The following is a 15,622-nucleotide window of genomic DNA, read 5'->3' as shown; positions in this document are numbered from 1 at the left end:
TATTCTTATAATGTATATGAAAGTATAGGAAGCATTATCACTTCTTTGTTACAATTTAATACATTTATAATCACATCAAATATAATAATCATCAGAAAATCTAAAGATTAAAGCTTAATTTTCACTGTTCGTATTAAAATAGGAAGAGATTGTAAAGTAAATAATAAAAATAGTTTTGTGCAAAGATAAAAAATAATAGCGGTCGTTACCTTCGTAATGAGTAGGTGCACAATGTACGTAGTCGATCAAGATAGAAAAGTAAAATTACAATTGTTCGTACGTTAGAAGATTGTGTGCAAATTATAACAACTTTGTTTACCGGAGAAGGCAGCAGTTCGTATTTATACAAATACCAGCACTTTAGGGTGAGGCCAGACGAGCGTAATTTTGTGAGTTGAATTTTTTGAGTTGCGCAGTTTGCGCTGCGTTCAGTTTCATATAAAAGTACGGTTTGTTTCACACGACGACGCAAAATGAGTTATCTGCCGACTCACGGGCGTAATGACGACGGACTTTCCGTCGTATCGTGCGACGGGCTGGCGCGGGTGGAGGTAGAGGTGAGGCAAGGGTTTACTTTGGTATAGGATGCGCCTGAGTATAGACGTTTCTTACCAAAAAATTCGATACGAAGATTAAATAAATAAATCATTTATTTGGCATCCTTGGCCTACTTGTTAGTAAGTACAGACTTTTTAAACTTATGACTATAAAATATAAATGAACAACTTACTTGTTGTTATTATTAGTCTTTCCTCTGGACTGATGGCTAGTCTCATATTTGTATCTGACTTAATAATAAAAGGTTTAACTAGACTTAATAATTCTTGAAAAACATTTATTGGCATGTGGTAGTATTTAACAAATTGTTCTGGATGTTCATGTAAATTTGTATATAATATATGAAACTGCCCATACTTAGATCGTTTCATATGGAGTGGGTGTACCCTGCTTCTTTTTCTTTTTCTAACATCTAATGCTTCATAAATGCATATTATTTTTAATGGATCCATTATACTATTACGACACAAACACACCGTATAAACGTTTTAAGCGCAACTGAATAAAATACATTCGTCTGGCGCTCGAACCGAATGTCAACTCACAACTCACAAAATTACGCTCGTCTGGCCTCACCCTTAAAAGAACACTAGTAAAACTCCCAAAATAATTAAGTATTTTTTTTTATAATAAGCACCAAGTAACGGGACGAACCATATTCTATGACAGTTGCAGTGCCACTCAGAGCTTTAAATTGCAAAGATCTGAGGGGCACTGCCACTGCGCCCGTCACCCTGAGACATAAGTTCACAAGTCCCATGAGCCTGCAATTATCACCATCCTTCAAAACCACGGAAGAAAAAAACAATGGAAGTGCTTTAAACCTCGATTACTATCGGAATCGCTGTCCCCAAAACGCTCACAAACAAATGCACTACGAAATCTTGATAATGATTGTTTTTGGTTGTTAATTTAAAAAGATGTAACAAACTCTAGATAATATCGTTTAAAGTGCAATACCTACATTGCAAGTTACGACGTTTTATATTGAAATTATATTCAACGTGCTGCCATCTTGCGGCCAGTAGCTGGACTGCGACGAACGACTAACATCTGAATCAATTCGATAAACAGAAAATTAAAAATTTATTAAAATAAAATATTTACCGACGATATGAATTTGGTGCGGCTATTATTTTTGCAATCTAAAACAGCACAATAAGCGACCAGTTATACGAGGTTAAAGTTTTCGCGCGGCCGACGTGGGGCGACCGCCCAGTTACCACGCCTTCATGTACATTAATGGCGAATCTGAATTCTATTTACTAATTCAAGCCTGGTTCGCCCACGTGCACGGGACGCTCATTTAAGTTAAAACGTAAATGCTAAACAAATAGAGCGTACTTTGCCATGACAGTTAGACGCACGCGGTCGCTATGCGGCGGCAACGCGGACTCCGCTCGGCGACCGCGCGGGTCGAGCGCGATGAAATTCGTGCCAAATAAATACGCCCAAAGCATTGACTTACAAATAAATGGACGACGGGTCTAATACAAAAACCACGAAAAAAATGTCCCAAGTCAACCTATTCGAAATTTAAATTGTTATGTCATCGCAGTATCGCGCTGTCCGTAGAACAAATGAAGACTAAAGCGGAGTGTCGCGCTCTGTATACGATTTTAGCGCCTTACAAGTGCGGACACTTTTTAGCGCGGACCCGACGTCCATATAATTGTAAGTCAATGGTCCAAAGGCATTTTTGGGTAATTTTCAGTTAAGTTCCACCAAAAATGACAATAAACTTACCTAAAAATTACTGTTTTCAGCGATTTTAGAGAATTTGCGCTAAAGAATGACACAACCATAACATATAAAGCAAAAATGGCGGAATGAGCTCTAGAAGGTCTTTTATGTTGGCACGCTTGGGATGCCAACTAACCACGTCTACTGTGTTTATTGTTCTGTATTCAAAACTAGAACTCTTTCACAAGGAGCTCTGCACAGTTAACTAGTATATATTTTGCGGAACAATTGAAAAGTGAACATATAGTAAGAGAGACATTTCACGGACAATTCGACCCATCTTGAATTTTCAGTATTGCTCTAAGCTTACACAATGTTTGATTGATCAAGAATTATTATGCAATTTTGGAACTATATCGTCGGAGTTTTGATGAAAGGGCGTAAGCGACATTTCGAAAACTTTTTCGGAGAGTGGTTACACACGGCGACTGCGTCGATACAAACGCGCGATTGCATCGATGCAGTTGCGCGGTTGCGTCGCTGCTTGGAGTCGCGCGTGTGTAGTCGTTCTTAGATTTTAACGACTGCTTTTAAAGTATTTACATCTTGTTTTAAAATTCAATTTTGTTTTTAAATAAGTTTAAGTTTTAAGACTGAAATTAAGACGGGACGTAAATATTTTAAAATAGACGTGAAAAACTAAAATAAGCTACCCTAAGATAATTTTTCGAAATGGCGCATTCGCCCTTTTTATAACACATCGACGAATAACCTTGTTGAAAATTTGAATTTGTAAATACCGGAGAAAGCTTTGTCTTCGAGGAGAACAATATTTTTATATTCTAACCCTATAAGAATAAAAATAAGAGGCACTGATAACCACTGGAAGGGTTATTGGTCTATGAAAGGTCTGATAAAAGGCATCTTACCACACACGCTGAAAAGAAAACTCATGGACGTGTACTTTCTACCCATCCTCACCTACTGCGCACAAACCCGGTCACCGACAGCTCGGCAAAAGCCCAAACTTGGGGTCTGCCAACGAGATATGGAGCGCAGCATCTTGGGAGTTAAATTATCAGACCGAATTAGAAACAGTGTCCGCGATCTAAAACACAAATCGCAGATGTTGGACGAGTCCTGGGACAAAATAACCATACGGTAGACCAAAGCGTCGATGGAGAGACGAGCTAGACGCGCACTAAATAGATTGGACCTCTGTGGCGCAGAGCAGAGGTGTGGCGAAAAGGGAGGGAGGCCTTCGCCCAGCAGTGGGACGTATACAGTTTAAAAAAAACAATAATAATTATAAAATACAAATGGTGGTTCGATTAATGCGTCCGGGAATGTAAATGTGGTGATGAAAGTTGCACAATTATCTTCCAAAATACGTGAGTTCATAACCTTGTGTTTATATTCTCTTTCCAGGTCAGTCTCGTACCTTGTAGTAAGACGTGTATGAGGTTAATAAAGGTTGTTTAAAAAGCTTCAAATTTCACAAATTACTTTACAAAGACTTTGTAAAGAGGTAATCTTTATGCCCGCCTTCCGCTGTGAGAGGGTAACAAGCGGGAAATAGTTGAGCAGAGCGGGGTTAAATAGCTTAATCCTTCCACTAGGAAAGTGTTTCATTGAAAAGAGACATTTGCCTTGAATTGAATGATATGGGTCAGATGAGCGAGTTGTTTGCCTTCCATAGTGAGCGGGTTTAGCGGAGTGAGTTAGGCGGCGTAAGAGTAAAAAACCAATTTCAATTTTTAATTTGTGTAAGACACAGTAGACCCTAGAACCCTGTAATTTATTATTCATAATTCATCTCTGAGTAAAGTAGGTGGTACAAATGTATTGTGGGAAAGTTGTAGTCTTAAAATATCACAAACCTCTTCCTTTCTGAGCACGCTAAGTCCCTATACCTATGTACATATTGCCTTCGCGGAGTTCGTTTAAAACGAGCGCACGACACAATGACACAGCGGATCCATCTTAACTCGTGTTCGCCTCGCTCACTCGTTAGCGGGACGTACAAATCGTGCGACAGGTGGTAAACGACACGTCTGTCCACTACAATTGCAGAGCCTCTCAGAGCTTTAAATCATTAAGATCTGAGGTGCACTGTCACTGCGCAGACGTAGGTTGAAAAATCAAAACTGGAACGCAGTAATGCTTACATTACCGCTTGACGGACGAAATAGGTTAGGTGGAAATGCAAATTGAATAAAACTAATTGCCCGTGTAAATTTGCATTCTGTGAATGAATAACTTTAGTCTATTTTCAATGCTTGTATAAATAAATAATGAACTTCAATTTGTTATTCGACTTTTTGAAATTCACACTCTTTTCTTCCCATATATTTCTGGGTCAACAGGTTCTTCGATTTATATGGTATATGAAAATTTTTGGGTACCTACCATTGACTTACAATTATATGGACGTCGGGTCCGCGCTAAAAAGTGTCCGAACTTATAGGGCGTTAAAATCGTATACAGAGCGTCATTCACGCTGTAGTCTTCGTTTGTTAGACTGACAGCGAAGTAAGCAAAATTAGACAGTACTGCGATGACATTACAATTTAAATCTAACGTTTTAGCTTTTTCATATTCCTTTAGACCTCCGTCACTACGTTTAAATAGGTTGACTTGGGACATTTTTTTCGTGGTTTTTGTATTAGACCCGTCGTCCATTTATTTGTAAGTCAATGGTACCTACTCAGTCTATGCGTATTCCACAGTTATTTAGTTTGCTTTTTATAAAAACAATAAAATGTGTATCGTCAAGTGTTTCATGTGTAAATTTATTTCACCTATGGAATTAATTTCTTTTTGACGTTGACTTTTGACTTTCTAACAAAAATAATTTCTTATGAAAAGGCAAGCCATAACTGTTTACAAGCACGTGTGATGAAAACCATTCTTAACGTAATTTACACACGAAAAACGTCATTTTTAAGATACTGCACATTCACTATGTTGACTTCCCTGAGAAAAACGTGCAAGAAATACAAATATAATATATATTAAATAAATTGTATATCATAAATAAACTTAAATGCTTTGGAATACACTTTGAATTGAATTTGTGTGGAATTTAGAGCCGTGTCTTCTTTCCATACATCTTTATCTAACACGTAGTCTTAAATTTTGTCAATATGACTTTTCAATTAGAATATTTTTAATGTAGTTTTTAAACGTAAAAATGATAATCTTAATATATGCTCCGGAATTTTATTGTAAAAACGTAAGTATACATCACTTCCCTATAAAAGAATCGTTTACCTTAGTTACACGAAATCGTGGTACTACGAGTTTGGACATGCTTGTAAGGTTGAATAAGAATAAAGGTTGATTTGTATTTGCTAGTTAAAATGCATTTTTATTGTATTGTTTTGCTTTTGGTTCGTTTGTTTTATGAAATTTATAAAACGCTTCTTATCTTGGTGGTAGTAATACGGGAAAGTCTTAGAATAATTACGCATAGAAACCTAGTCCGCACACGCTAAGTGAGGCAAATTGAAGCGCTCTCAAAGGACCTACACGAGCGGGAAGAAGAATTTTAGCTAAAAATGACGAAATGTGCGGTAAATGAGTGTAAAAATACGTCAGACAAACATAAAATAGATACTAACATCACATTCCACAAGGAAGTAACGCTTTTCAACTTGTATTTTTATATAAATATTCACTAAAACCGAAAATTAACCTACTACTAAAACTAGCCTACATGAATTTGATTTTTGCCTCACTTGTGACAGTTCGTTTGATATGAAACTATCATTCTATGCGTTATTATTCTAAGGGGAAAGTATTATTACCCGTATTACTAGTGATACTACCAGGTCTGTCGGTAGTTACACGGGCGATTATTATTGCCTGTATAACTACTAGTAGTTCTACTGGTAGTACCACAGGCAACAAAGGGATATTTGTACCACATTATGTTGGATGTTTATCGCAAAGACACGATTAGGTTCGGTTAGGTTTGGTTAAAAAAAAACATTTTCCTCTCAAAATTACTTTCGAGGTTATGAAAATTCCAGCAAACGTTATTTCTGGAAAATGTACTTTCGGGCTACTTATAGATAGCCAACGGAGAAAGTACATCCTATCGTGTAACAAATTAGCACATGCTTTAGACAATATCATTAGGTGTATCGTATATTTCTTGTAAAACCGTTATTTATTACTAAATATCTAAACTATTTGATCTAGCGAAACAGTCTTTCCTGCTTCTTTTCTGGTGACTCGACTCAAGTGATTCAAAACAACACTGTGCATTAGTATAAGCAAAAAATAACGTCCTTATTTTGTTTATCGTCTTTCTATCATAATATGAATGTTGTGTACATTAAATAGTAGTTTTATGTAATAATTGTAGTCTGTTATAAGTTGTTGTACCATATCAGAGAAAATAAATGAGGAAATAGTGAAGAAGGAAAACAATGAATAATAAATAAACAGTCATTATTGTACAACCAATTACAAAACTCAATTTCTACATTTTTTTATTGTACTAAGTGACAGGACGAAGAAGTCGTGCCCTGGTGGTCAGTGTCACGCCTGTCCATAACAGTTGCCCGCTCAAAGGGCACTGCCACTGCGCCCGTCACCCTGAGACATACGTTGTAAAGTCCCATGTACCTGTAATTTCACTGGCACTAGCAGTAATGCTTGCATTGCTGTTTTGCGGCAGAAATAGTTAAAGTGGTAGTACTTCCTTAGACGAGCTCTAACACAAGGAGCTCTACTGCTTCTAAATTTGTGTTATAAAAATAGACAATTATTGTTAAAACTGCCATTTTGCACCTGTATTGCAGGTAATGTAACTAGGTGCATGCGTACCGAACAGACTTCAGTGCGACACAACATGTCATATCTTGACTACGGACTGACCATTTAAATGACGAGGAGAAAGCTAATTTGACATTACATAGTTCTCGTTATTCTGGCGTGTTTTATATAGGTGAAACCCAAAAATGACTTTTACCAACAAAATTATACATCGAATTAGGACAACTGACGGACAACCAATCTATACCAAGAGCTACCGCTACCCTTTCCTCCATAAGCAAGAACTTAGAGACCAGATAACTAAGATGCTAAAACAAGGTAAAGCCGTATTTATATCACGGAGACTGTGCGATAGTATTACACGATTTAATTCCGCCTCCCCTTTTCATCATCAGGGGACCAGACGTAGGCTTGGGTACCACCCCTATGTTGTGGATATTCCAAAGATTCGCACGAAGCCTTACGCTTCCACATTCATATGGCGAACGGCTATGGAGTGGAATTCCCTGCCTGCAGACTTGTTCCCTGAACGTTATAACTAGGGCCTTTTCAAGGCGAGAGTGAATAGGCAATATTTAGGTGTACATGCTCCATCGTCGACCTTATCATCACTTTACATCATGTGAGATGGAGGTCAAATACGCACTTACATTTTATTTAAAAAAATGGTATTATACGACTCTCCGACTCAGCCTGGAGCTCTCGCATCTGGATAGTACCCAACAAGGGAGGAATCACTTTATGCATACCCTCGAAACTGGGGAGACTCGAGTTTTATGTGGGGCTGACAGCTAATGTGACTCGGCCGTAAGATACATAAGGCCCTTTCACAAATATACACTGCCTTTAAATTATAGATTATAGAAATAGAAACCAAACGTTCTTTCTCACCTGATCTAAGAAAAATTGCTGTTTCTAAATCCAACGTAGTAATGTAATTGATAATTACTGATAGATTTTATAGTTTTGTCCTATTCCCATGATTCATATGAATCGCCACTGATAACTTTCTGATCATGTACAGTCGTACATAGTATGTAAATAAGTTGATTTAAATTACAATTGTCTGTTTAAAATACGACCTGTTATGCGCGATACGCAATTGTCCAGCTGAAAAAACACGAATTGCGAGCGCGTTTGTTGATTAAAGAAAATGTTGTAAATAAAATTTGTTGTATATTCACAGGCACGAGTAGTACTGTCATCACGTTATTAGGTTATTCACGGACTAGTGTTCCCTAATTAAATGTTCAAATTCAATATTATTTAATAATTACACGATAATACATCGTGTAATTACGAGAATTACCGAAATATGTTTCTATCTGTCTGATGCAAAATTATCTAGAATCCTAACTTTATAAATGCGAAAGATCCACAGAACCAAATTTGATGAATATTGGTGTAGAAATAGACAAGATATAGGAGAAGTAAGTCAATGAGAAGGACATACTTTTTGTCACAATAATAAATCTTACAGGGGGTAAAATAGGGGATGAAACTTTGTATGGAGAACCATAAAAAACTTTTTTTATATAATAATATCAAGTGACGGGACGAACAAGTCGTGCGACTGATGTTAAGTTCCACGCCACTCCATAACAATTGCAGTGCCACTCAGAGCTTTAAATCATAAACATCTGAGTCACCCTGAGACATAACTTGATAAGTCCCATGTGCCTGTAATTTCACCACCACCTTTATTTACCCTTCAAAACCGAAACAGTACTAACATTACTGCTTGGCGGCAGAAATAGGTAAGATGGCAGTGCTACCCTGGACGAACTCTGTCAGAAGGAGCTCTACTGCTACCAAAACTATGAAAATTTGTGTAGTACACAGGCTACTCGAACTACATATTCTAAGCAACGAAGTCACGGGTATCAACTAGTGTCCTATTTTCCCATAATCGCATAAAAATCCCTAGAAATACATAAAACATGGTGCACTTACAACCTTATGTTATAAAAGCGTAACAAGTATTAATTTCGTAAATTGCACAGACCTAACGGAAAATGGCACTTAAGTCTAAGGGAAATTGAGACCGTCTACAAACTACATAACTGTTTCCACATGCAGGTTACTGCAACTCTGTGCAACGAAAATTAATAAGAAATAATCTACTTTACGCGAGCGTAGCAAAAACTCACCTCAATTCACCAGAAATATAAAAAAAAAAACAGTTGTGCAGTTACTCTAACTACAAACAAAATAAATAAAAATAATCCTACCCGCGAAATATCAGTGTCACCAAAAAAATTGTCAATATAAAAGAAAGTACAAATCGATAATTGTACGTAAACGTGTCACATCACTACACTTTTTATTTTTATTCAAAACATTTTGAAAAATAGAACGCGAACCGGCCTTAGAAGTTATTATTTTTTAACAACAATGTTTTACTTATTCTGCCAAAGCGTGCGTTTAACTCCGCTGTTTTGTAGGAACTAAACTAAAATACAGTTAAGTTACCGAGTACTGTCACCGAGTTAACGGCGAAAGTAAAACGAAGCGTATTTTCTATAAGCAAATCATTTTAGTCATTAGCCAATTTAACTAGGCTGAATGGAATTTCTCCTTGACCAGAGTTCAAATGTTGCAGCTTAAAAGTAAAGATGATCAAAGGTCGGGTTAACTTAAATTATTTTGAACTTTCTAATCGTTATATTTTTATATGGATATAATCTAGATTTCTTTTTTATTTACTGAAATTGTGCCCTATAAATCTGCCCTCCTTCTATAAAACTAATAAACTTTCGAAATTTTAGTAGTAATAGAGCTCCCTAAGAAAGAGTTAGCCCAGGGTAGTACTGCCACCTTACCTATTTCTGCCGCCAAGCAGTAATGTCAGCATTACCATGCTGCCGTCCACAAACACAAACGGTCAAATATCTGTTTTTAAATAACAAAAGATGAAGAGAGAAGAAGAATCAGTTAAAATGAGTTATCGTCTTCGATTTATCGGAACTTGCCCTTACGATGCATAGTTGAAATATCATTCAAGCGTTTCAATATTCTAAAACTGGGTTATGGTGTTTTTTATTTATTCCGCGTTTTAATTATCGGACGGCAGTATGTTCCGGTTTTGAAGGGTAGGGGTGAAATTACAGACACATGAGACTTCTCTACTTATGTCTCAGGGTGATGGGCGCAGGTAGCAATGCCACTCAGATTATTGTGATTTAAAGATCTGCGTGGCACTGCAACTGATATGGACAGGCGTGTCGCTTACTTGTAGGCGCACAACTGATTTATATTTTTAAATCAACGAATAACATCTGAAAATTGTAATATTTTTATTCTTAGATAGATAGATAAACACTTTATTCACTGATATAACACAAATACAGATTAAGCATAAAAGAAAAAAACAAAACATGATTGTTATAGCAGTGAAACGACCCTGACTCAGCATATGCCAAAGTTTCCTAAGGCGCTGGTTTTCAGTCAGGACCAACGAGAGGGATTAAATTATTTGAAAGCAAAAATATCACGACTTTGAGTAAAGTTATACATTGAGAATAATAAATATACATAGTAAAGTGTAAATAGTGCATAAAATAACCTGCTTGACACATTGACTTACAATTATATGGACGTCGGGTCCGCGCTAAAAAGTATCCGCACTTGTAAGGCGCTAAAATCGTATACAGAGCGCCAAACTCCGCTTTAGTCTTCATTTGTTCTACTGACAGCGCGATACTGCGATGACATTACAATTTAAATTTCGAATAGGTTGACTTGGGACATTTTTTTCGTGGTTTTTGTATTAGACCCGTCGTCCATTTATTTGTAAGTCAATGGCTTGACATATATAATTACAGCTGTAGGAGTAATTGTGACTGTAAAGAGGTTTTAATGTTGTGTAATGTATTTAGTATTATAATATAATTATACATATAATAAGAAAAGATCAAAGCAACAACAAAATTCGTTTCTAGACAGACTACGTTAAAGAATAAAAACACACTACACAGATTTTTGAAGTGAGAGTAGGTGTTGCCGGTACAGTGCTTTGAATTTGGGTTTGGATATATATATTCTTATATCATCATCACCATATCAGCCGGAAGACGTCCACAGCTGAACATAGGCCACCAAAGATTGCTAGATTAGCCGGTCGGACGCGACGTGCATCCGTCGGTTACCCGCCGCCCGTACCAGATCATCCGTCCATCTAGTAGGGGGCCGTCACACTGAGCGCCTTCCGGTTCGTGGTCTCCATTCGAGAACCTTTCTGCTCCAACAGCCATCAGTTCTGCGAGCATGTCACCTCCCCACTGGCAGTTCAACTTGCTAATCCTTTGAGATATGACGGTGACTTTCGTTCTTCTAGGGATCTCCTCATTTCTGATTCGATCACGTAAAGAAATGCCGAGCATTGCTCGCTCCACAGCTCGTTGAGTGACTTTGAGCTTTTTTATGAGGCCCATAATCTGATATGCAAATAGCAACCACACCATGTGACGTCACATGCAGGTTTTTTTATATAGTAAGAGCGAATTTGACCCCTTTCTAACCTCACGGAAAGTGACGATGAAGTCGACGATGCATGCATACTTAAATATTATTCACTCTCGCCTTGAAAAGGTCCAAGTTAATAGCATTCAGGGAACGCTTGCCTCGTAGGAGGTCAAAGTTCGAGTGTTTTTTCGATTCACTGCCAGTTAAAATAATTAATGATCAACCACAGTAAAAGTTCATTTGAAAGGTTCAAGATTTCATGAGATCATAGTTACGGTTGTTTCATTACGAACTCCATGCCCGGCAGATGGGATGTATGTCTCGACTACTCATTCGTAAAGCAGATTCACCGGGAACCGGATTTAAATCGCGCATATTCGTTTTTTCGAACAAACCAACGTTTCGGGTCATTTACAGGTCCCATGGTCACGGTTGACTGAGGTGGTACAGTCTTCAACCAGTTATGTCTAATATTAATGCAAACCACCCTATTTTTTCACTATAGTAAAAAAGGTTATTAATTAAATACCTTATTTTTAATTTTACAAAGAAACATGCCAATTTATGCGTTACAATTTTATTTGTAAGTCAATGGTTACAATATGTTTTACAAATTATTTTATTTTAACAGTATGAATTTTTATTAAGTTAAATTTATTATTAATTAACAATGGAAAATAGAATAATTTGAAACATATTAATTCGTCCTACAGTCTTATGTCTGTTTGGGATTTTTCATCAGAGGAAATACTTGATCCCAAACTGGTGGTACGGAGAAACTATCTTCCGTATTGAAATTAGGATGTCTTTTCATTTTAAAGGTCTCTCGCAGCATCCTGGAGAAATAACGAACTTCTTTTGCAAGGATCTGAGGTTTGTCAAACTACAAATAATGTGTGGGTTTATCCATGACATGCTCGCAGACAGCAGACTTGTTTACGCGACGGTCTTTGACATCAGCTGTATGTTCTTTGACGCGGGTACAAATACTTCGCTACGTTTGTCCAATATAAGAGAGACTTCACAGACGTCACAGGAATTGAGAAATCTTAAGTTGGTTTGTTTGAAAAAACAAATATTAAACCCGGAAAAGTAGTTTCATTTCCTATACAATATTTAAGTATTTAAAATATCCAAATAATAGACTCCACTTACAAGAATAGAATAGAATAGAAAACAACATTTGCCAGAACACAGATCTATATAAAAATAGGTACAATGTGTTCAACCTGAAATCAGTTGTGCAAACATTAATTGCTTTATATATTTTGGCCTCTAAAATTAATTGCATTTCAAATTAATATGAATTGGTATTTGTAAATTCTAAATATTCGGTATTACTATAGAAGCAATGTGTCAAGCGATTGTCGCCATGTCGCCATGCCACCTACCAACCACCTGTTACAGTGCTTACTTGAGCTGCAAATCAGATGGTCCGACTTCTCTTTGTTGTGTTCTTCGAATCGTCGTCGTTTAAGTTCGCTTTTTAATTTGATATCACATCGTTTGCATTTTGATTTTAAATTTTGTACTAATTACCACAATTAAAAATTGAAATTGATATGACTAAAAAAAATTACATTTTCATAAATGTACTGTGAGCCAAGTATAAGAACGTTAATTTCTTTAAAATTATCTCTCTGGGACCTAGTTTGTAAATTGCTCTAACATCAAGCACGAACTTACGTCATTTATATCCACTGGTTCTTTGCAATCTTCCGGTCGTCGGTCCCAATAACCTTATACCTTTCTCTTAAATCCATTTAAATCAAATATTATTATATCAAATACGTAGAGGTCTGCTCTGTGATGATTTTATGAATAATTACTATACACTCGTTGATATATAGAATATAATGTGTATATGTATATATATATTTGGAATACGCGGAGACATACACACAGGTCAGTTATTGGCGCTATACTATTTCAGTTTTCTAGTATGTGATTGCAGCGCAAACGAAAATTGATATTTAAAAGTGATATAAGACCCATTTACCTAATGAGTTGCCAGGGGTGGATGGCCATTATTTCGTCTCTACTTCTGGTTATATCACAATGACCACAGGCTACATATACCAGAAATTAAGAATTAAACTTGAGAAAAGAATTTTGAAAATGCTACCTCACCTATTTCTGCCGCCAAGCAGTAATATCAGCATTACTGTGTTCCGGTTTTGAAGGGTAAGGGTGCTAGTGAAATTACGGGCACATGGGACTTGTCAACTTATGTGTCAAGGTGACGAGCGCAGTGGCCGTGCCCCTCAGACCATTGTGATTTAAGGCTCTGAGTTGCACTGCAACTGTTATGGACAGGCGTGTCGCTTACCACCAGGCGCACGACTTGTTCGTCCCGTCACTTGATATCAGATAATCTCAGCACAGAGTACTAAAAAAACCGACCTTAAAAGTACGTGGAATTAATAATAATAATAACGCGCACACTTTACTTAGCCCCGGACTAGGGAAACCCTATGTCGCGGGTGCCATGGACACACACATAGACAACCACAAATTACACCCAAACTCTTGAGAGAAATAAATGTAGGCCGTACAAATATTTCTCCCGGCCTGGGAATCGAACCTGGTACCTCTGCGTGGCAGTCCGGAGGCAGTCAAATTAGAATTATATCTATTCGCCAGTAGTAGTTTGTAGAGGTGGAATATTTTTTTCAAATTGAAACGGGATCACTACTGAGGTACCCTCTTTCCAACAAAAAAATAAATCATAAAAATCGGTTCACAAATGAGTTAGGTATGGCGTGACATACTTACAAAAAAAGAAAAAAATATAATATAGACGAATGGCGAACCTCCTCCGTTTTTGAAGTCGGTTGAAATAGCGGGAAAATATGTAAGTAAAAGAAATTTGGCGCGAAAGAGAATCTAGGCCACTCGCAAATCTCCTAGGTACACAGATAGCGGTACTTGTGTCTGACTGAAGACCCGCTTTTTGATCTTTAGGCCCGCTTGCAACGAGACCTCAAATGTTGGTTTAAACTAACAGAGGAAATCAATGATGCGGAATTTAAATTTTGATGTCAATCGAAAAACTTTTTTTGTATATGTTACGCGATAATTTGTGAACCGTTTGATGATTCTTTTTTTGTTGGAAAGAGATACCTCAGTATTGGTCTCATTAAGATTTGAAGAAAATATTAAACTTCTATTGCTAGCAAACTAGGGCATGAATCCGGTTTCTTAAAACTTACCCTGTAGTGCTTTAAAGCGGGGTGAAGTGGATATGAATATGCGGTTTATTATGAATACAACTTGTACAGGCAGCGTTACAAAATATGCTCTATGGCGATACAGCCACGACTGTCTTACGAGTGAATGCAGTGATACAGCTACGAAACTGTCCCACAAGTGGAAGCTCACCCGGATTCAAGTTAGGTGCCTATTGAGGCCCTAAAATAGTCTACAGTACAAAATGCTATTTTCATTTACAATACTTGCTGTGAACACTTTAATAGCGCGTTCTATTTCGCCATCTAGTGGCAAGGGGATGTAACATCACCCTGGGACATAAGTTGACAAGTCCCACGTACCTGTAATTCCACCTGCACCCTTCAAAACCGGTACACAGTAATGCTAACATTACTGCTTGCAGCCTTGTTACTATTGGGCGGTGGTACAACCCCTATTTAGGGATTACTTTAAAAACGCAATTATTTTGTCCAAATTCATCACTTTTACCGTTAAACGGAATCAACCAAAACCATTTGAAGTTATGTCGACTCTTAACCATTTACTTTTTCTCTGTTTAAATAAATAATTGAATGCCGGTTAAGGCAACTGTGCAACCAGGCATCATTCTTTAGCATTTCTCTTTTGTTGCCGTCGTTGAATTAAGAGCGTGCTAAATGCACTCTAAATACACCTACAACAACCTTAAAGTATGTCACGTAGTGTCATACGCTATAATACTGTTGGATCCCGACTGAATCCGTCTCTTTCGGACCAGCGTCCTGATTTTGATTCAAATCGGGATCGACCGATCGGGTAGTCTCGAAATCAGATGGGTTTCTGAGCGAGAAGATGAACCTGATTCAACTATTCATTGACTTACAAATAAATGGACGACGGGTCTAATACAAAAACCACGAAAAAAATGTCCCAAGTCAACCTA

At 37.2% G+C, this 15,622-nt stretch overlaps 1 protein-coding gene across 1 annotated transcript in view; it reads right to left on the bottom strand.

The window, feature by feature from the left end:
* LOC113234479 overlaps positions 1-9,418 on the bottom strand; it is a 44,601-nt gene extending 35,183 nt beyond the window's left edge. The window contains exon 1 of the mRNA XM_026469807.1: positions 9,258-9,418. The gene's annotated coding sequence lies outside the window, so the exon portion shown is untranslated. The remainder of the gene's footprint in view (positions 1-9,257) is intronic.
* Between the last annotated feature and the right edge of the window lie 6,204 nt (positions 9,419-15,622).

Source organism: Hyposmocoma kahamanoa, unplaced genomic scaffold (genome assembly GCF_003589595.1).
Source record: "Hyposmocoma kahamanoa isolate Upper Pololo Valley unplaced genomic scaffold, ASM358959v1 84, whole genome shotgun sequence".
NCBI classification, from domain to species: Eukaryota; Metazoa; Arthropoda; class Insecta; order Lepidoptera; family Cosmopterigidae; genus Hyposmocoma; species Hyposmocoma kahamanoa.
This window is presented reverse-complemented; position numbering and strand designations above follow the sequence as displayed.